The sequence below is a fragment of the Mesoplodon bidens genome (genome assembly GCF_964165515.1).
Source record: "Mesoplodon bidens genome assembly, chromosome: 2".
NCBI classification, from domain to species: Eukaryota; Metazoa; Chordata; class Mammalia; order Artiodactyla; family Ziphiidae; genus Mesoplodon; species Mesoplodon bidens.
The window spans coordinates 60,889,972-60,914,178 of NC_138177.1; the positions used below are offsets into that span (position 1 = coordinate 60,889,972).

Here is a 24,207-nt window from a genome sequence, read left to right on the forward strand (position 1 = left end):
TTAATCACAGCACTACAAAAATTTGAAAGCAGTTCAGCTTTCCCTACAAATCCGTTTCTCTTGACACCAGTTATCGAAGCTCAAACCTAACAATTGATTGTTCCCTCTCCTTATCCTATCAGTAGGTAGGTCAATACTGCCTTCACAAGTCTCTCTCTCTCTCTCTCTCTCTCTCTCTCTCTCTCTCTCTCTCTCTCTCGTTTAGCCAACCCAAACTGCCCTAACACCTTACATCTGCCCTTCTGCTAATGCACTGTGACTGCTCTCCCATTCTACTCATCCCCCTCCTTCCATCTTATACATCTATCACCTCCAGATAATTCTAATGTCTGTATGTACTGCTTTCATTATATCATTTTGTGCTCAAAAATATTCTGACTCCTTACTGTTTACTGTAAAGTGTCAGTTTCTTAGTATAAAATGTGAGCTCTTCCATAATCTCACCCCAAACATGTATTTCAGGTGTGGAATCATTCCTCTGAATCAGCAATTCTCCAAATTCTTATCCCAGATCTCTTTACACTCTTAAATACTTTTAATATTTAAATACACCCAACAAATTTTTGTGTATATAGATTTGATCTATAATGTTTACTGTATTAGAAACTGAAAAGAAAATTTATTACTTCCTTTAATAGTAACAATAAACGCATTACATGCAACATTAATATTTTTATGAAAAGTTTTATTTTCTAAAACAAAAAAGTTAGTGTGAAGGGCAGAACTGCTTTACATCTTTGCAAGTCTCTTTAATCTTTGTCTTAACAGAAGACAGCCAGTCTCATACCTGCTTTAACCTGTTACGGTATGTTGTTTTGATTGAAATATAGAAAAAAAAAATCTGGCTCAAACAGATGTGTAGCTGGAAAAGGGCAGAGTATTCAGATAGTTATGGATGTCTTTCTTTGATACTACACCAGCATTTGACAAACAGTCATTTTCTAAAAGGTTAACTGCAATGTGGAATTTGAAACCGTTATCAATGAACTTTCTGTACTCTGCTATGTTAAGTCCACTGGTCTGTATTTCACACTGAATGAATCTTTTACACTCTGCATGATTTTGTAACATCACTCACTGTTCGTTTAGAAAATACTAGTCCACCAAGTTATACTGGTCTTCCAAATATTGACACAATTCATTATACGATCACATTCATTATCACTACAAATCAAAGTAAGCAGTAGGAAGCTGTGAAGCTCATGATGGCAAATATGTTCTCCAAAATTCTACTCTTTGCTTTAAAACTCAGTTTTAACCATCGGAAGTAAACATTGTCAGTTCTTTTTCCTTAAAGTGATACACTCCAACTGCCCAACCTAGTGCCTGCCACTTTATCAATGCTCAATAATAACTTACTAAATGAAAAAATATGTATATGAATATCTTCCACACAAGTATATAAGCACACAAAAGGAACTTAAGGGAAAGAAAAGGAAAACCTGACACCCCTCCTCAGTTTAATTTACTTAAAAATATGGCCCTAATGTGAATAAACACAGGCCAAATTTATAAAACCAGAATGCTAAATCCACAGTCCCCATTAAAAAATGAAACTGTTCCTTTCTTGATTGTACTTATTGTTTTATTTTTCCATTCATATTTAAGTATTCCTATATAAAATATAAAATGTTATCTAATTAGTAATATAATATTTAGAGTTCAAATGCTATTTTAAAACGATAACAAATTTATACAGGTACAAAGTGCTATAAGTCTGATAAGCTAAATAATAATGGTTTAATAATTATACCAAGGATAAAATGAAACAAATTCATTTTGAAAATTTTAAAGAAGAAAAAGTCGGTAACACCATTTCTTCTTATACATCATTTCTTCTTATATTTTAAGAGTACTAAATACACTTATTTAAAAAGTGCATAATTAAAAGAAATAAAAGTTTTCATTTCTACAAATAATTTCCTGTCAGCCATTAAGTATTTACATGCACAGATGAAAGACAAAAATCACCACAAAAATTTATCTTTTTATTAAACAAATCTTAAGAAATTTAAAGTATTTTATGTGGTTTATAGCAGGACTGCTGGTTACCAAAAAGTTCTTAAAAATAAATTTATTATGTATCCCTGACAGGTAATACATTATACGCAGACTGTGAGATAGTCATTTACCCAGAAGAAAAGCTGGAAAGTCAAAATTTCCCTTCTTTATTAGATAAAAATAAGTATTTCTCACAAAATTTTATTACTAATTTTGAATTGATTCAGTTAATCAACAACTGTACTGTCACGCTAAGCTAATAGTGGATCTCAAACTTTCAATGAAGACTCATGAAGGTAATTTTTATTTTCTTGTCATTTTTCATCTATATAGTATGAATGGACTTTCTGAGAAAGTGCTTGGAGTGCATTCATGTATTTACTAATTTATTCTAGGTGCTAGGAACACAGTTGCAGACCCCCCCCCAAAAAATGGTCTCTAACTCATAAAGCTTATATTCCAGTATTACACAAGATTTCAGGTACCCCCTAAAATTTGCATAAGGGTTCTGAGTATCCCTGAAAGTGGATCCTTTTTTATAGGTTCCTATAAACATTCTTAACTAAAGCTCATATAATAGCATGATGTGTTGGCCTAATTAAATATTCATTTTCTAGTTCCAAAAGTGGAACCGAGGATCAAAGAAATGGGCCTTACGAGGACACAAACTCATAAGGTATTAATAAAAGAAAAAAGTGAGCTTATTGCCACCTTCCAGACCCAGTACAGAAGAAGAATAATATTCCTAGCTTAAAAGAATAAAAAAAGTTATAGCTTTTCACAACACCTTGGCAAGACACTGTGTAAACTGATGGCAAAATAGAATTGTTCCTGCAGCCTTGGGGTTCCCAAGAAAACCGGATCTTGTCCAGCTGTTCATGGAACACTTTCTTAATTCACTCAGCTGAGGCAGTGAGAGTTCAAATAAGGCACATCTTCTCAGGCTGCTCTAAAAATATGGCCAAAAAGTCCTGGCTTTTACAGGGGCTAAGTGCCTAGAATAAAGTTACCCTCTCTGCCACAAATCCTTTTAGATAGACTGCTAAAAGTCAACCACATTTTATTTTTTAAGCATAGCATTTACACCTAAGTTTATACCTGCTGCATTAAAACCAAGTTGCATCATATTTTTATATTTATAGCCCATAGATTTCAACTAATTTAAGAGACAGCCTGGTTATAATGGGGAGAAAGTCTTGTTAAATAAAGCAGCAGCATTTATGGGGTACCAAGTCCTCTGAAGAGACTGTTCTATGGATACCCATCAATATACATTCCAACTTTGTATGCACTGTCAGCAAGCACCACAGTTACACCTGGACAAGATTTCCATCACAACTTTCTATCTACCTTAATGCGTGCTTCCAATTCTTTCATACTCCTTGGCTGGAGGCTTTATATATTTTGAACTATACTATTATGAACATCATAACACATAATTTCTAACAAAGTTTCTGATATTTTGGCTTCTGTAGTAGACTGAATGGTGAACCCAAAATGTATGTATACACCCTAATCCCTGGAAACTGAGAATAACACCTTACATGGCAAAAGGATTTTGAGAAGAGTAGCTTCTCAAAAGAGAAGCTTATCCTGGATTATTTGGGTGAGCCCTAAATCCAATTACAAATATCTATAAAAGTGAAGCAGAAGAAGATTTGACACATAGAAAAAAGGAAGAGGCAATGTGACCATGGAGACAGATATTGGAATGATGCACCACAAGCAAAGAACTTTCTGAAGACACCAGAAGCCGTAAGAGGCAAGGATTCTCCTCTGAAGTCTCCACAGGGAGCCTTACACCTGGATTCTAACTTACACCTGCTGCTTACACCTGCTGATACCTTGATTCTAATTTCTGGCCTCCAGAACTGTGAAAGAATAAATGTCTGTTGTTTTAAGCCACCCGATTTTCTGTAATTTGTTACAGCAGCCCTAGAAAACTAATGCAGCGTCTCAACACTATAACCAAAGGCTTGTTTACAGAAAACAAACAAACAAAACCCTACTGATTAAGTTCTTGGCATGAGTGGTATAGAGACTCATAGTTAATACCTTATGCATACAGAGGGAAAAATCCACATCACTTCTATAAATAGCAGGGAATCCTATTTATGAAATGTGGGGTTGGAAGAAGCTGTTTACTGGAGTTCACAGTTTTACTTAGTTATGAGGACTTCAGATTCTGGACTTTTGCCAGCTTTCTTACCTTACTTAATAATTTACTTCTTGTAATTTCTTAAAGCAAACTGAAATTATGGTTTCTGTTATAGATACAGGTGATATAGCTTTTAAAATTACCAATGGCCACTCATACTTGCTATAACAGAGGCTTCAAAAGCTAATCACTCGCTAAGGAAGAGGCTGAAGGCATTCTCACATGCATGTCAGGAAACAGGCATTATTGTTTTGATTCGTCATAAAGCTGAAACTTAGCTTTCCTGAAAACATTGAGTTTTTTATGTTCTATTTTCTTGTTTAATCACAGTCCAAGTTTTTTTCTTGGCTGCACCATGCGGCACGTGGGATCTTAGTTCCTCGACCAGGGATCGAACCCGTGTCCCCTGCGTTGGAAGTGCAGAGTCTTAACCACTGGACCACCAGGGAAGTCCCACAATCCAAATTTTTAAGATGTAATATTATTTGTCTTTGTCATCTTTGAGGGGTAATAGCTTGAGTTTGAATTCTGACTCTTCCATTTATCAGCTGCAGGAAATTAACCTCTCTACACCTTAGTTTCTTCACCTGAAAAATGAGAATCATAACAGTACCTACCTGAAGGGTTTGGAAAGACATAAAAAGGACTTAGAACATTACCTGGCATATAACAAGTGTTAGATTATTATTGTTATTATTAAATGAAGCCATTATCATTTATGGTAATATTTACAATTCACCTCACGTTAAATATTCTACTACTCAATACAGCACTTATTCAGGAGTATTTACATAAATGAGGCAATAGGCAGCAGTCAGTAATAAGTTTACTCCATCAGCAGAAAAAAAGTCTCTTTAACTAGTTTCAGGTATATAAAACAAAGCCTAGCTAAAGAAATAAAGCAGGTTATCCAATATCAAAACACAACACTGATTTAATACCTCTTACTTTTTTTTTAAAGATAGGGGTAGGGTATCACAGAGGTAACTAGTCTTCCAAAGAAAAAAGCACAAGTCTTAGATCTCTCTGAATTATTTTTATTAAATGACATACACAGGGTACAATACCATGAAAATAGAAGTATTTTAAGAATTTCCAAAGAAGTGCTTTAAATAAAAAAATGACAGTTTTCAATAAAAATAAATTTATGACTTTAAGAAACCATTAGTCTTAAGTAAGTCTTCATGGGTCAATTTTTCCTTAAGACAAAAAAAGCCCTAATGTTAATTTCAGTATAAAATCTACTTAATTTTATGGTTCACAATACTGTAAATATTCTGCTGCTTGTTGACAGATGCCAACCAAATTTACACATGTGAACTTCCTCAAAGAAAACATAGCAGAATCTTTTTTCTACTAGTGGATTTTCATAAATAAATATTAGCACTATAAATAAATGAATACTGAATATATAATTCATAATAGTGTGCTATATTGTAAATATCTTATAACTAAATATAGTTACTGAAGAAATGTATAATGATAAACATAACAAAATATTCGCAATTCTTGAAATTGCCTGTTACATTTTTATATAGCAGATCCAAGTATCATATTCCAATTAGTTCTGAGTAAAAGCCCTATTTCTATCTCTGAGGGAATAGAAGAAATGAGTTTCTATTCTATTCACTGAAATTATCATCATACTGTTTTATAGATGTCTTGAAAATAATCTTAAAGAAATTTTTTATATTATCTACATTGCAATGAGCTAGCATAATAACAATTTTTCAACTGCATAGGGACAATCTGAAATTTTAATAAATGAAAGTGCTTTTGAACATTGTAGGTGCTTACTAAATATATGTTGACTCTTTCCCAGCTCCTGCAAACCTAAACTTTTAGGTTATCATTCCCCTCTCTTTAAGTCCTTTTCAAGGATGTTCTTTCTTTGCCCTTGGGCAAATTAAAATTGTTAAATTCTATGGTGTCTTCTATGCAATCTCTTAAACAAACAGCCATTAACCAGCTCTGGATGTGTGCTGACAGTCTCTGAAAATTAGGTGACGTCTGCAAAACATGCCAAAAGCATTAATGACTCTTGCCCAGCTCAGTCATTTTAAGGTACTGCTCAATGAGCATCACACACCAATGAATAAGGTTCTTTAAACATTTTTATTTAAAATTGGGGGAAATGGGCTTCTAATAGATTCACTCATTCAAAAATATTTAGTGAGTGTCAAAATACTTACTAAAAAAAGGCACTAAAAAAAGCACTGAGAATGCAACAGTGAATGATACAGGCATAGTACCTGCCCTCATGGAGCTTTTAAGTACAGTAGGCAGCAGTGAAAATAGAGCTAGAGAAAAGCAGATGACTGAGCAATTAAAATTTAAAACAAAAACTTCTTCCACTTCTTTAATCATTTTTCATGCTCCAGGAGGTCATACCAAGGGATGGCAATATCTCCTATGCCTTGGCATTTCCAAATAGCAACCTAAGTGCCTTGTGAAAAAGGTGTTCAATAATATTTGCTGTTTGATGCATTTCTGTGGGGGAAGAGACTGGGAGCAGTATCAGCATATGGTCCTTCAACGTTTCACAAATGAACTTTGTTAATCCAGGTTTGCTGCTGTGTTAATTCAAGATGAGGCCCTGCACCCCTTCCTCTCTGAAGCCTCATGACAATGCAAGCAGAGAAGCACGGTTATATAGTTTATGATACTATTTCCATCCAGCATAACATATAACACACTTTTGCCTTTCACATTTCAAGATACTGCCCAGGCCTGTCTTTTCCTCTCATGATTTTCTGTATAGTATTGATTCATGAGGTCATATTGCAAAACATTCAGATCTTTATGATGATTTCACCCAGGTTGTATGACTATCACATAAGGTCACTGAGAGATTTGTCTGCTCTTGTACTAGTCAATGTTACCACTGCAACTGGACAGATGGAAGGTGTTTACAATTTTGGTGATTTCGCATCATGCTTCCAAGATGCCTTAAATGCTTTCCAGATGTACCCACATTCCTCTGCTTTACCACATATGCTCTTTCATGATTATTTTGAAAAGTATATTATAGTCAAGAAATTTTGCTTCCACTGCATAATGCATGAACTTGTCATTTTTATATTAAATATAGTTTTCATATCTACTTCCTAAAGAAGCCTGGGATCCATGTTTTGCTTTGAAGCTTGAAGCAATCATGAGAAAAGTACCTATGCACTGAATACCACAAGATGTTGGAATGCCAGCTTCTCTAAGATCTCAGAATGCCGGGTCTGCCAGTACTTAGTCTACTTTATAATTTTCTTTTGTTATCCAGAAAATTGCACAATTACCATCTACCTTTAAACATTCTGGTACTTGTTTCATGGTATTCTGTAAATTAGTTAATCAAATCCTGGTTCCCTTTGTTTTTAGGAAACAGTATACTGTAAGCCAAAAATGTGATACTTACTAATTATTCTTTTAAGCATAAGAATATCTTAATAGAGTTATAGTATTAAGTTTTAATGTGAGAGAAAAGCAAGGAAAATGGAGAGAGAGAGAGAACAAAGCACACATACAAACTAGCCAACAGAAAAACAGCATCTTGGCAATTTAATGAAGAATAAACCGTGAGATTAGTTTACTTAGCAGTAGATATGTTGTGGAGAATTACTCAATCTGTACTCAGCTTCCTGCTGGGTTAAATGTGAACTAAATTATTATTTTGCTTACATTTACGCCCTTGTAGATTGCAAAAGCAAAGCTTTCTTTTTAATCTGCTTCCTGCATTATGAGGAAAAAGTCTCCAGCTCCACACACTGCATTAAGCATACAGTCATTCCTGCAGTATTTTAACAGAGTAGTTAGGGCCAACAGAATTTTAAACTATTTCAAAGAAATGGACCAATTTAAAAAGACTTTAATAGAAATTTTTACAACTTCCTTACTGTAAATATTTTGCATTTCACCACATCATATTCTCCAAATATTAAAATCAATGTAATATCTTACACTGCAGTAAACAGTCTTAATGAGTATCAAACATGGAAAGGCTGAGTCCATTTGCAAACCTACTTACATGTACCACCAGCACCTACCACAGAGAAGGCTGGCATTTTTTAGTAACTGAATGGATGAATAAACCTACCACTATGAAAAACAGGGACTACACTCATGTCAGAAAAGCTCTTTCAAATAGAAACCCCACTATAACACAACCCTACAAAGCTCAATCCATTTTTCTATTGTAACTCCTGATGGGTAAAATATACAACAATATATACAATAATAGTGTCTCACTATGGCAGGGACAGGGAGTTGGCAGAGAAAGTTGTATGTTTGCTCATCAGGAGGAGGCCTGTGACATTTGAAAAAACCCTCAGGTGATTCAACCTTCCCAACCCTATATTAAAATCACTGCCTTATAGAACAAAACTCAACAAAATAGAATCAGGTTTTATCTTGGACTCTCACCAATGGAGTGTCTCCTATAATAGCTTTCCAATAGCATGGGACCCAAAAATCACACTGCATCAAATGACAAACTCTATTATTCTGAGGATGAATCCATGGCCTTCCGTAACTTCTCTCCTCCCTCCTTTGTTTTCCATAGGCGATATACTTACTAAGACTTACTGAGATTTGTATCACAGTATGTAAGTGGTGAAAGCAAGGCAGGCAAGGGCACTTGAATGTACTGAGCCAAGACTGTGCTCAGGAATTACGCACAAGAGACCTCTTCACATAGGCATGGACAGACTGGTGCTAGGACATCCTCACGTTACACAGATAGTGATGCTGAGGCTCTGAGACACTGGTAACAAGTAAAGGACAAAGTTGAGATCTGAATAAAAATCAGAGTACACATTATGTGAAGTCCAGAGTTCAAATGCCAACTCTGCCACTCACTAGCTGTGTGCCTTTGGGCATGCTGTTTAATCTGTGCCTCAGCTTCCTCTTTTGGAAAGTGGGGACAACAGTAGTGAAAAAGAAATAAATTAGTACTTGTAAAGCACATAGAACATCTGGCTCATAGTAAGTATTATACAAGCATTTGTTAAATAAATAAAACCTCTTAAAAGTACAGCTAATCAAAAAAGACTTAGTGAGTGCCTAATATGTACAACGTATTAAACTGCACAAAAGTAAATCGAGTATTTAAAATAAAATGTAAAAATAAATTAATTAATAAAATAAAATAAAATAAAACGTGATTTGTTACAAGAAATAACAAATGCTGGAGAAGGTGTGGAGAAAAGGGAACCCCAGGATGCTGCTGGTGGGATTGTAAACTGGTGCAGCCACTATGGAAAACAGTATAGAGTTTCCTCCAAAAATTAAGAATAGAACTACCATATGACCCAGCTACCCAACTTCTGGGGTAGCTTTATCCAAAGAACATGAAAACACTAATTCACAAAGATATCTGTACCCCTATGTTCAGCAACATTATTTACAATAGCCGAGATATGGGAACAACCTAAGTATCCATCAATGGATGAATGGATAAAGAAGATGTGGTGTATATATACACAATTTATACAATATATATAATGGAATACTACTCAGCCATAAATAAAGAATGAAATCCTGCCATTAGCAACATGGATAGACTTTGAAGGTATTAGGCTAAAGTCAGACAGAGAAAGACAAATACCATATGGTTTCACTCATATGTGGAATATCAAAAAACAAATGAACAAACAAAAACAAACTCGTAGATACAGAGAGCAGATTGGCGGTTGTCAGAGGGGAAGGAGGCTTGGGGCGTGGGCAAAATAGGTAGAGGGGATCAACCGTATGGTGATGATGGTGATCACTCTGTAGTATATACAGATATTGAATTATAATGCTATACACCTGAAACTTATGTAATTTTTTAAAATTTCAAACGTAGGGTTTGTTCCCTGAACAGGCTACCAACTGCCCCCCCCAAGAACAAAACAAAACAAACAGACAAAAAACCAACAACAAAAACCAAAAAAACTTTCAAATGTAATTCGTTAATTTCATTTATACAGACTATCACTGTTCCACATTAGTTGAGCAAAGTATGTGCTGTTTTTTAGTGGATAAAGTTTCAATTTTTGTTATTCACTTTGCTTATATCCTATTTTTATCCCCCATTATTACTGATAATAATGAATTACATGTCATTTATGCTCGACCAATTTAAATCGTTCACTAAAAACTGGTAATGCTGTCACAGAAATACTCCTTAATTCAGTATCAAGTAACTCCAGGAGGAAAAAAAAAAGCAAGCACTCCATTGGATTTACTACTAAACATCTCAATGTTTGTTTCAAATTATCTCATAAGAAAGTTACTACATACAAAAAGCAAAAGGTAAAAGCATGCAACTCATTATTTTCACATCAGGCCTTTCCCACTTTACTTCTTTATTACACAAGTTAATTATCATTTAATCTTAAATACTCTGAATTCAGAGACATGTTAAACCACACATTAATGTTAGGCTTTTATAAATGGAATAATAGTGTATTTCAACTTTTAGTATATTTATATTTACATATAACAATTATATATCCACTGAAGTACATTATTCTGGATTTATTGTATTTGAAAGATGTGATTATGCTTAAGTTTATAAAACTGAAGGGAATATAATGCTTCCATTTCAATGAATGCTGCCATACATTCAAAAGCATGGTTCAAATAATTTTGAATACCAGAATATTTGCTATCAAAGAGACAAAAAGTAAAACACACCCACATACCCAGTAAAATCATCTTAACTTTTCTAGGTAATTTTCTTATCCTCTTTGTAAACCAATCTAATTTGGCAATATGTGGCCAGTCGTCTGTTATAATTTTCTTAGAAAAGAACTGAACATGCTTAGAGGCTGTCATCAAAGTGAGGTACACAGATACAGCTAACACATTTAAAGAACAGAACAAATCAAAGCGATGCAACCATAAATCAAACGCTATTCAATGATTCAAAGAAGTCCATTTCTCCTCCCCAGAGCCAGTTTAAAGATCAGATAAACAGCAAGAAAGCTGCTTCTCAATGTTAAAAATGAATTTACTTACCTTGGCCCTCTGAGGGCAGTATTACCTAACACATAGACAAATTACAGAAAACAGTCTTTACCTACCATTCTAATAAAAATAAATTTTAATAAAACAACCTGTATATTTGCTCACTGATTTCTTTTCTTGTCATTATCCATACTTCTACAAGCAAATAACACTCGTTTTCAAATGTTTCCAGTAAGCTTGAGAGGAAAGATTTTCTTAAAACCAAGGCATCATGAAGGAAAATGACTTGAAGACTCAATATCATGAAAGTTATTCAAAATATAATAAAATGCAAAATTATATAAATGATTCTGTGCTGTTTAAATATTAAGTTTCTATTATAATGGCCTCTGTAGAATAATTTGCTTTTTAAAAATTGCAGGACATCAGAACATACAAATCCTTCAGTAAAGATAAAGTACTTCACAGAGATTAACATTCAGCCCCAAACTAAATAGGGGTTCTAGTTTCTTCTTATAAGCAGCTAACAGCCAATAGGCTCGTTTGTTATGAACCACTCATTTATTAATAAAGTATAATATGAATGACAAACTGGCAGTGAAGGATCAAAGCATCCACTTAATTTTCATGCTGATCCTGAAACTATAAAAATCTTTACATAGCGTAAGGATTATCAATTTACTTTCTAGAATCTAATGCAATGTGCATTGGGTGTTTTATTCCTTTTCCTCAGACTGTACCTATTTCACACAAAGTAGGAAAAACATTTTCTGGTATTCACTTGTCAAAGATCTTTTTAGGATGTACAAAACACTGGATAACTCACCCTGTATAGACCAGTGGCCTGACAGACTTTTAATTTAAGAATGTGAAAAGTGCTAACCTTCATGTCAGAGTTTTAGGTGTAACTTAATTAGTGACTATCCAAGTCCAAACTGCACATCACCACCACCCCTCCCCCGGCCACCCCCTAAATAAACACAGCCTCGAAAACGAAGAGCTGTCTTATAGTGAATGACCTGTTGAAAGGAGATAAAAATTATCAGAAGCAGGTAAATAAAATTTTCTTTTGGACAGTAAGATCTCCTGAAATATGGTTTCCACTTAGTAGAAAGATGCTTTTATTTAAAATTTGTATTTACTTTTAAGAAAAGTCCTTGCTTCTACAATTTTGGGTATATTTCTCCACTTAGGAACTATGCCATTACCTGGCATAACTTTGGGTAAACTAGATTTTAAAAATATGTACTCCTGGAATTAAACAGTTTTATTCTTTTTAAATTATACTATACCATGGAGTTTTCTAAGGTCAAAAAAATTTTTAAACTAAATTCCAAGTCCTATTTTACTAAAACAGAAAGTACAAAGAGCTATCTTAAAAGAGTCAGTTGAAAATAATGCAAATGCAAAGACAGAAAAGAAGGTCATTTCATAAAATTATTTTCTATAACAAATATATATACTTAAGTTTAAATATCTCTTCAGAAAGATGCCAGGAAACAACAGCTGCTGTTCTATGTGCTTTCACTTAAAAGTATAAAATTATGAACTTTGATGCTGTGTTCCAGTCTAAAAGCAAATAAGTGACTCGCCTAGCCAAAAAAACACATGAACTTCATGGTTTATGCCTTTCTGCCTTTGTATCTTAATCACCTTCTGTTCTAAAAAGTGTTATCAAGTTTACCAACATCTTTAATCAGATTTTCTTGAAACTAAACACATTAAAAATTTTAAGCCAAAACATTTAGCAAGATGCCTTAAAGAATGTCAGACAGTGAACTATTCTTTCAACATACTGGCCAATATTTTTAAAAATTACTATTCATGCAGTATTTTTCTGAGGCACAATTCAAATACATCTATATAACATTAAAGCTAGAAATTCCTAAAGTTATTTTGAATTATCCTGAAAATCACCAAGTACAGTTTCACTCATATGTGAAATGTCCTCACTGTGAAACAGTTTCATCCTAATCTGTGATACGTTTCATAGGCTATGGGATATTTCCACTTCTTTGGTATTAGAAGTTGGTTTTGGTAAACATACAATTTTTTAAAAAATATAAGAGTACAACACTTAACTATCTGTATCTGAATGCTGGCATCCACTACCCATGTGCTATTAAACATTAAAATATACTAGTATGAAGCTAGCATTGCTCAAACTGAAGTTTATTTTTTTTAATATAACCAATTTATTCTTCAAAACTAAAATAGAAGTTCTTGGTGACTATACCCAGTCCTATTAACCACCCTTAGAAACTGGATCAGGCAGCTTTCCCAGGTGCAACATCCCTTGCCCTTCATCCAAAATTGAGTAGTATTTAGTAAAGAGAGAATGCCTGACAGAAACAACAATTTTAAAAGAAAAACCTTAAAGAACCACCAACATCTGAGTGGTAACTAGCCATCCTATACTGAATATATTGATTCCCTCAGGTCAAAGCCATTTCCTCTTCATTCCTCTAAAAAAACACTTCTGCTTATCCCAGGACTTTCACCACTATATGGGCTTGATCAGTTTCTTTGTCTGCAAAATGAAGTCCCAGAACAATCAAATAATGCTTTAAAATGCCCGGAGGAGATAAAACATTCTTTTTAGTGTTGTTTGCTCACTACAATTATTACATTTATTAACTGTAATGTGTTCCAACACCTTATTTTAAAAATAATTATAACCCAAATACAGCTTAAGTATTGGCCATAGCAGAGAAAAATATGGCTACAAAATAATGAGATTAATATTGAATTAAGGGAATGCATACAATTTTCAGCAATCCCGTGCTAAATTTTTTAAGTAGAAAAATGATTTTACAGGATACAATATAAAATAATCATTACTGAATAAACACTGATCTCACACCCGGAAAAAAGTTACTTTCAACAATTTTCTTGATATTCCCTTGAAATAACTGATTTCCCTTCAGATTTATGAAATAATCATATAAATCACTAAATAAATATAAGGTTCTAAGAAAACCACCTTATATATCTTAGATGGCCTCTAGAACTTTGTATGCTCACTTTGCAACAGAGCATTATATAAGCACTCCAATTACAATAGTTACAGGCCTTTCGACTTACACATCATACCCAACAAAAATAAAATATTAGTAACAGCTACCATTGCACATGTTCCAGGCATTCCAAATATACTATTATCTCATTTAGTTCTTACAAGATCCTTGAATATCAGTGATTGTTTCCTTCTTCCAACACATGAAGATTAAAGATTGTGTTAAAAAACACAAACAGATTAAAGGGACTTTCATAAAGTCGCTCGTCTAAGTTAATTGACATTTAAATCTGGTGGAGGTAACTTCAAAGACACTCTGCCTTGAATATTTCAATCACCTTAGTAAGTATATTTGCCTGCACTAAGATTTTACAAATGGTTCTGAAGTAACATGATATGATGAACCAAGCACAGAACTGCAAGCCTGCTTTTATACAAGCTTGCTTTTGCTCAACCTCTCACTAACATCCTGGCCGCTGTCAAACCACCTCTTCTCAGTTTAACACCTCTACCTGAAAAATGGCATGTTGTTTCCTCCCAAGCTTGGCAGAGGGATATCAGGACTGACTACGAAACTATAAACATATGTACATAATTCTACATACAAAAATATGGACATATGTGTGGCCTTCCAAATAAAAGAAAAAACTAAATATACAAGGCAAAGGAAAGGTCCAATGTAGCTGATGGTTCTCTGTGCCTTTTCAGCAAATACAGATTAGAGTCACTTGTGGAAAAATCGACAGTAAGAAAGTTTTTCTAAATAGACCTGACCTCTATTTCTTTATGAAGAGTAGAAATAACAGATAATCTCCCTTTAGTCCTTTCAGAAAGACATTACTCTGGACACAAAGCTCTGTCAGTATGTTTGCCTTTCAACCACATTTAAGGTTTTTTGTTTAATAATTAGGCAACAAAACCCTAAATGTTTTAGGAAAGCATGAGTTTACCAAAAGTCAAAATAAAAACTCTTTAATTCCCCACATTTTTTTTTTTTTGGTAATAGAAATCCAAATAGGAAAAAACAGAACAAAAAAGTCAGAGCTTCTCTTTTCATTTTCTCACTCATATTGTGATTGGTTTTGATGTTTACAAAAATTTGAGGTGTTCTACAACATAAATACCTTTGAGAAATTTTACCCAACATCACTATTCCTTCTCAATTATTTAAGGTCAAAGTAATAAAAAAAAAGACATTAAATAAACATATACACTGCACCCTGAAGTTAAGTGTTATCACAGCATTTAAAAACATTACAGATATAGCAAATCTCTAATACCTAATAACAGGAGCGGATCAGAAGGAAATATACAACCAATTCATTACTCCATAATGAAAATGTGTAACTGTCATTTATAGAATCAAAGACAACCAAGAGAAAAAGAGTGGTACCCAATAAGGCCAGGTTCCCATATAACTTGGTTTCACAACTAGTAACATCTAAGTTCAAAGTATGATGGAATTACTGAGCAAAGTGAATTTGGTACTCCATCTCACCCCTAGTGGTAGGCCATAAAATCAATTCAGTTTCAAATAATAGTTTACATGGTGACTAGTGTTAAACTGTTAATATATGTATGCATTAAGAGCATGGTGTTTCACCTGACTTATTTCCTAATCAAAATCTCCTGTTATCAGTTAGAAGTTCAGACCTAATACCAACCAAATAGATTAGCTATCATCTATATGGAGAAATAAGAAAGGTTTTATTGCCATTTTAAGAGAAGTTGTTTTCTACAACTAGATGTGAATAAGAGAAGGAAGAGGAAGTACTAAACTCCTAAACTAATTAACAAGCTAAGGGGAAGGGGCATGCAGGAAAACAATGATAATTAGTATGTAGCCTTGGTTAACCAAATCCACACATACATTCATTCTGTATATGCACAAACATCAGCAGCATCATAAACCGTCTCAAGTTCTAGCCATTATTCAGTTCGACATCTGCACATGTTTATGCGTCTCTCCAAACAACCTCTTGAACACCCTGCTGGAGCTGTCATTTTTTTCTTCTCCCTATCTGGCAGATGGCAAGTCAACAATCGGCATCAACAGCAGCCGAATATCTCCCCCTCCATTCTACCCCCCCTAAACAGACACAATAATAACTTCTTTGTGCTTCCCTACAATGCAGCTGCTTAAACCATTTCGCTACAAGGCTGCTTTGCCTTAATACAAAAAAAAAAAAAAAAAAAAATCCCTTCTGTCAAGTCTAAAAAGCAGCATAATGTTAAGCAAGCTAAAGCCACAGCACAGCTGCAAACGGGCAGACACATTGACAGCTCCTCCCTTAACAAAGCCCTGTGAATTGAAGGGGGTTCATCTGAGGCTCACACAGTAATTAGTATAAAAAAGTCCGACAGCCTCTATTATGCTAAAGGAAAAAAAAAAACTGGACAGAACTGGGCTGCTGTTTTGCGTCAAGAGTTCTGCTGCAGAGTAGATAAATCATGTTGGGTTTTTTCCTCTCTTTTTAAAGACAGTAATAAGGAGGATGAGAGAAGCTAATTTGAAAACTTGGACACAGTAATTGTACCATATGGTGAGCATTTATCCTTTCTGAAATGCACGCTAACAGTCACTTACATGCACACTGCTTTGTTTTACAGTTGTTATTCTCTCTACCATATTCATAAAATGGATTTGAATATCTGATACTCAAGAGAAGTTGTATGTAATTAGCAACAGAACTGCCTGGGTTTAATTTATTGGCCTTGCACTCCAATCTACTAAATGCAAAACAAAATTAAACAATGTGTCCACTTTGTAAAATGTTTTTTCTTTAACTCAGTAAAAAAGAATGAATACAGGTTCATTGGAGTGTTGCTGTTAAGGTACAGTATATTTTGAAAATTCCAAAAGAATAAGCTATGGCTGTTGGAAAGATTTCTACTGACACATTTCAAGATACCAAATCACCAAGTGATCTTTCATTGAGATCATGTGGTTCAAGTCTATATTTCACTGATGGAGACGTGACTCTTCTCCATGTGTATCAGTAAACCTAGACTTAAATTTCCTTGTATGTGTCCTAAAATTTTCTTCAAGAAAATCTGTCAGTTATTAAATAGTTTAACTACCATGTGCCAAGCGCCATGATAGGCACAGGGAGGATATAATATCCAAAAGTTTTCATATTTCTAAAAAAAATTTTTTACATAAATTGACTTATTTTTTTGTCTGTCTACTTCAAAATCTATAAAAACTCACTATTTTAAAAAAGTCTTCAGTAACATTAGGGCATTGCTTTTACAAATCCAGTATAAGTGACATTTTTCTGACAAAAATGTGTAGAAAAAAATTGTAAGATTTGTCTTTCTCTAATCAGGAGTAAATTCATTTTGATGCCAGTTGTGTGTCTCTTTAGATAAAAATGTAAAGTGTTTATCTTCTATGAACTACATTTTAAACACTGAACTACTCAACTAGAACTCATATGAATCACTGAAATTTCCAGTGAAGTGAAATAAAATCATAGGTCTGAATTTTCACAATTTACATGTATCCACAAGTACTGTTCTGATCAGTACTTTGGGGACACGAAAAAGTAAAATATTTTAAGGAATTTTTAGTTCAACATAGAACTCAAGAGTCCCTCTTCAAGCCTGAGGTAATCTGTGTCTTCAATTAACAGTACCCTATGTTTGTATCAATGGTAATAAGATCCCAATACCATCCTAGAGGACTGTGATCCCACCAAGGAAAGCAGGCATAATTACATTCAGAAGGATCAGCCCATCCAACAAGTTGCAACAATAATTTCCTACAATAAATCTCTACCTTGGAAGATATAAACTTAGAAAATAAAAACCTTATCACCCACTACTGGTATAGTGGCTTTCCCTCATGCTACTAGTACTGAGCCACAGGACCAATTTACCCTAAAATTAAAATATTTCATTTTTGTATTCTGCTTTCTAGTTTACTAAACATTTCCAAATATTAAAGATTGGCTTGACTTAAGAGAAACTGCTACAGCATTTCATCATCAGTTTTTCTTAGCTAATCTACCAACAACTTCTAAACTATCTGAAACCATTTTGCATTATGTAATGATAATGCAAAAAAATCTAATTGTCCAAGGGGATAAATTAAGATGATTTTAAAAGTCTCTTTTAATAAGAAGCATTTGTCAAGAGTACAAAGAATAGTTTAAGATGAATGCTTTCTTTGTATAATCACAATTCTGAAGACTTTACCTAAGGCGGGATGGCAATGGGGAGAACAAAATTCAGTCTGAACTAAACTGTTAAGAAAATGTTTATAGATTAGAATTACAGAACCAAATGATACTAGTATGTCCAATAACATTCTCATTTCGGTTTACCTACAATATATCTTTTTAAGAGCTCATATATGCCACAGAAGTAAAAAGCTGATGTTTTCTTATTAAATGTGAATAACTGAAGTCCTCAAAATAGGTACCAAATACAATTTATATTGTATAGCATACTCTTAAATACCTGCATATATTTGGTCAAAGTCTGTGACACACCACTAAGAAAACAATGATTGGTCTGCTGATGTCCTAACAATGATGGCAAACCTGCTCCAAGACTTAAAAGATTCAAGAAGGATAACACGTGTACAGACTTCTTCAGCAGAAATAAAAGCAATGCATCAGTTTACAACAAACTTCTCATTTCTATAATAAAAGCAAATCAAGCAATAAGAATGAATTCACAGAATTTCAAATCAAGAGGGCCTAGAAGTTAAGCAACGATTACTTAACATTTTATTATGATTATGTAGAAAAGAATGGAAGAAAAAGAGGTTATTTCTAGAATAGTAGTCAGAAGCAGGCCTCAGCCAAAGATTACCCTTGATATTTTGTCTCTACCCTTAGTGCTCTTTTAGGGCTCTTTCAGTTGCAAGGAACAAAAACCCACTAAAGCTAATACAAGCAAAGGGTTATTTATTGTAAGAATACAAAAATCTCATCCAAGGAAAAGAGCTGTATAGGTAGAACTTGGGCGAATTAGATCTGGAAAATGACAAACATCACTTCCCTTTGTCTTGTTCAGGGACTGTGGATGTTCTGGTCTCTTTCTGTCTCCGGTCTCTCTTCTTTCCCTCTCTCCCATTCCCCCTACCACTCCACTGCATCTCTCTCAATATGTCTGCTATATTTTCACATTCTCTCTACCCACTAAGTCTTCACCTTGCTTAGAGGTTTGGTTCCCTCATAAATTAATACCAATTCTAACCCCAACACAATGTTATGGTTTCACCTCTCCATCTCTTAGCTACTTCAGTCTTTCACCTCTCCAACTCCTTGAAGAAGCTCTTGGGTCAGATGTCCACTCATCAGCTTGACTGGGGCAGAATTATCTATCCCAAATAATAGGGAGTGAAGGTAGAACATTTTCCCTTAGAAAGGGCTACCTACCGAGAGAGCAATAAATCCTTGGCGTCTCTAGTACACTTAGCCATGCTAGCTGTGTGCATGTGTGTGTGTTTCAAGAAACATATTTCTAGTTTACTGGATTAGTTTCAGCAACTGGAAAATTACTAATTAAAAGCTTTCAAGAATAAGTCAATGAACATGGTAAAAAACAATAACTCACCCAAAACTGCTTTACATTTCGTATGACTACTAGATAGAACTATTAAGGCATCCAGGCAGAACTCACTTGAGTCTGTCATCCACTTTTAGTACACGAAACACAGTCCTCTTTTTATGCAAGTAGTTTTTACACAATATATTCAAGAATAACACTAATCCTGTGGCAAAAGTATATGCGACTTCCATATGACTACAAGTTCAGTTTATATTATAGTCTTTAGGTAGCTACTATTGTACACTGAGAATCTAAATGTCTCCCCAAAAGTCTTGTCCAGTAGTTTTTAAATTGTGGGTCAAGATTTTTAATTTGTGGAGACTAGGTATCATCAAAAATACTAGGGCACTGACAGACTCCATCTGACAGACAGTGTTCCAAAGGTTATTTAACTTGTCAGGGATTGAAAACTTAGTTTATCGCAGAAATAATTTCACTACTATAAATGGTAGTTAATTCCTACACAAGTCATTAGTTGAAAAATCACTATCCAGTATTAATCATAAGATTTGATATTTTCATAATACTTCACTTCGCTTTCACTCCCATTATTTCGTGTGATCCTCTCCTTGACTTGTGAAACAGACAGGTCAGGTATTAATATTCCCATCAGCAGTTTCTGCTCCTGTAGATGGCACACAAAGAATGGAGAGATGTTTTGCTCAAGAGTTTGAAAACTATAAGTACTCAGTGGGAGAAGAGAATGGGATCTTGAGCTTCCTATCATTGGATGGCCATATACCAAAGATATTGTAAAAGAAATTGGAGTGAAAGTTTGTGCCAAATTGCTCCTTAGGTCACTTTTAACACTAAGATTGTAGGATATTATGATTTTACAGATTAGGAAACCAAGACTGAGAGCTGTTAAGAGACACACCCATGGACCAGTTCTTCTGACTTTAAGCCCAGTGCAGTTCTAGCTAACTTATAGATTATATAGCATACATTCCACATTATACTTGTAAGAAATCTTGGAAACTCAAATCACCTTTAATAGCATTTCTGTTTTAAAATGCATGATAATGAAACCAGGACACTGAATTTACAACATGTCATGATCTTCAACGTGCACGGGACTAAGTGTAGCTTGAAAGAAGAGAGCTATATTCTTTTCATACTGGATGCTATGCCCAGGAAGAGAAAGGACCTTTCCCTTCAATCAAAGGTTGCCACTGCTACCTCAACAATGCCCAAAGTGCAGGTCAGGTAGTATCCTACCACTTGGATAAAAGGTAATTTAATCCTCAGCTGAGCTGCTGTAAACAGTGGGTAAGAAAACTGTCACATCTTACAGCCACTGCCACCATACACAAGACTTGGGACATTAGTATTCATCAGCCAGTGACTGCACATATTCTCTTCGTTATAATTTACACAGGAGATGAAAACTGGAAACATCAGATCAGTCGTGTTGTATATTTTTAACTTACATGTATTATTAACTCTTCATTTTTAAAGCTTTTCTTAAAAAGCTATCTAAGCCACAATATTTAACCAATCTGCTTTTTTTATTGGGTGATAAAATCCAGGTCTGAGGCACAAAAAGGTTAAATGGCATCAACTTAAAATATGAAGAGTAAATGTAAATGTTAGTAAAATGAATTCATAAATGTTCTCCTATTTAAACATACTATGCAGTATTTTACGTCTAAAACACAAGACAAATTTCACCTATATTTAGGCATTGTAAAAGTATGATATACTGTATTTTATATAGGCATAAAACATAAGTCATAATTCAATTCTTTTCATGTACCTAAGAGAATGACTCATTTCGGAAATAATCCGAGTAGTGAATCTAAATTGCAGCACACACATGTAGGTTTGCAACTCTGCTCATTTAATAATGACACTTTTTTCTGAATATCACGTTTTAACAAGATAGTCATTAAACAAACCTGCAATAAGCAAAAAACACATTTGTAAACTGCATATGGAATGAGGCAAAATTCCTATTTTGAAAACCAATAGTGTTTAAAATCCTATCCAACTCTGAGATTTGATTTTCTTATTTAACAATGCCCCCTACTCCTCCAGCTCCCAGGACTGCTCTCCTAATGTGCTTATACCGTTAACTCCCTGCTCTCTCTCTGTTTTTCTTATCAGTTCCCTAACACATCATTCTAAATTTTTCTCACTATCCTTTATTCATCTCTCATCTTTTGAGTTAGTTTCACATTGACTCCTCCTCCAACTGGAGCCAAACTCAATTTCTCACCGACAGTTCCACTTTGTTTTCTTGACTTCCACTTCCAATTCCTAACAAACAGAATTAAATTTTGAGTAAACTAAATTATTCACTATAACAAGTGTTCAGTGTATTCGTGAGCTGCTTAAAGAGATAAACCATGGGATCTTACTGGCTTAACACAACCAAAATTTTATTTAGGGCTCAAGTAAAGTCAAACAAATACTCCTGATCTGTGGGTGGCTCTCCTCCAGGCAGTGATTCAAGGACCCAGACTCCTTCCTTCTAGAGGCTCAACCATCTCCTTGGCTTCATGATTGCCATTAGAAGAGACAAGAGAAAGAGGACTGAATACAGGAGACATTTTTAAGCCATGCCTAGAAGTCACAAAACTTAATGCTGCTCATATTTCAGGGATCAGAACTTAGACTTATGGCTACACCTAGTATCAAGACAACTGGGGAATAGAGTCTGGATATGTAGGGCTGGGGTGAGAGGGGTATTCAAATGAGTTTAGTGAACAAGCAGCCAATCTCTGCTATATTGAACATCTAGTATACATTCTCAATAAATTCTGAACTACCTTACATTACAAGGGACACATAAGAAATGAAAGCAAATGTACAACTAAAAATGGTTAAAGTGGTAAATTTTATGTACATTTTACCACAATAAAAAGATTTAAAAAGAAATAAAGGGATGAAACCAGTCTCTGCCACTAAGGAGCGTAAATTTTTTTCCGTTAACACACACGAAACACTCAAAATCATATCTCAATATAAAAAGTATTAAGTCAAATATGAGCAAGTGTCAAATATAAGTACAGTCTTCATGTGCTTTACCACCCGTATTACATAGAGTTCTATGATTTTTATCCAAATAGGGTCTCAACCTGACTGAGCCTGCTTAATCTGGTTTAAAAGATGTGAGGAGAAAAAAGCAGACTTGGTAATATCACAATATTGACCTAATTCAAGAGTTTAACCAGTTAAAGACGTATTCTCCTGAAATACAAATATCTTTCAAAACTATAACCATAATAAAATTATGGATTACTGCAATTTGTATCAAATCAAAATGTGAATTACCATTTTCTTTTAAACATCTTCCTAACTCACAGTATACCTCTCAGAAAAAAATAAGCACGTAAACCATTCTTTTAAAGTACCTTCTGCAACACGTTCCATTGGCAAACAGGGTTACAAAAATAAGTAGTACTCTTACAATTCTTATATTTTCTTACTATTTTTTATATCATGGTGAGAAAAGGGAATTAATAGCCCTGGAAATTTTATTATTCCAATGTAATCCTATCTATTTGATACTTTCTTTAGCAAAGTATCAGTATATTCATAGACTCCAAAATGGTCAGTGCTAAAAGGAAACAGATATTAGTGTTAGATAACACTTTCTGTTTCTCCTGGACAAGGTATATCAGAGATGAGATTATCCTACAGATAATTTTTTTAAAATATTTTTAGAACTAGGAACTATGATATGCTTCAGTTTTTATACCAAATCTGAATCTCTTCAGATTAAATACATAATAAAATCTCTAAAAGAGCCAAGCATAAAACATTCTAAATAATTTCCAAACACATTTTGGAAAGGAAAACATTTTAATTTTACAGTCACTAAAATTTACATAGCTTAAAAGGTCACAGCAGGTGTTATGCTATTCTCATGAACAAAATGTTTAACATTAAGAACAATTCATACATTCTGACACATCTACTAAATTCATGCTGCAAGTACTAGACTGCTGGCTTAAGTTTTTACTGCTTACATTTGAACTTGTTACTGTAAAAGAGAAACATGCTATAACATTTTAGAGAAAGAGATCTATAATTGAAACAGAAATGATCTAAATTTACTTTATAATATACAGTCATAATTCCATCAAAGCAGTTCCATCTAATTTTTTACATTTCTAAGACATATTTTATGCATTCCTTTGAGTTCAGACATATGAACAAAAATGTTAAGGAGAAAACAATGTAACTGTCAAATTTATTTTACAGAAGATATTCCTCAATCACAAAACTTTCTATTTTCCAGTGACCACCATACCTCCCCAGGCCAAAGTCTTTAAATAAAGTCTGAGGGCCATTATATCACACATAGAGGGTCAACAAATTCTTTCCAACTAAAAAGAAGAAAAACTCCAAACTGGAGAACCCTGAATGAGAGTGCCCTGCCCAATCCCACTGGAAGAGAAAATTTCTTCCAAAATGCAGAAAAATAAAGATTCATATGTTCCATAAAACGTCAACAAACTCAGAAGAAGAAATATCATGACAAATTCATGCCTGAAATATTATATTAGTCATGAGTAATATA

The 24,207-nt window shown here is 34.1% G+C and overlaps 1 protein-coding gene across 3 annotated transcripts in view; it reads right to left on the reverse strand.

The window, feature by feature from the left end:
• AKT3 (AKT serine/threonine kinase 3) overlaps positions 1-24,207 on the reverse strand; it is a 379,096-nt gene that overhangs the window by 236,593 nt on the left and 118,296 nt on the right. The gene's annotated exons all lie outside the window — the stretch shown is intronic.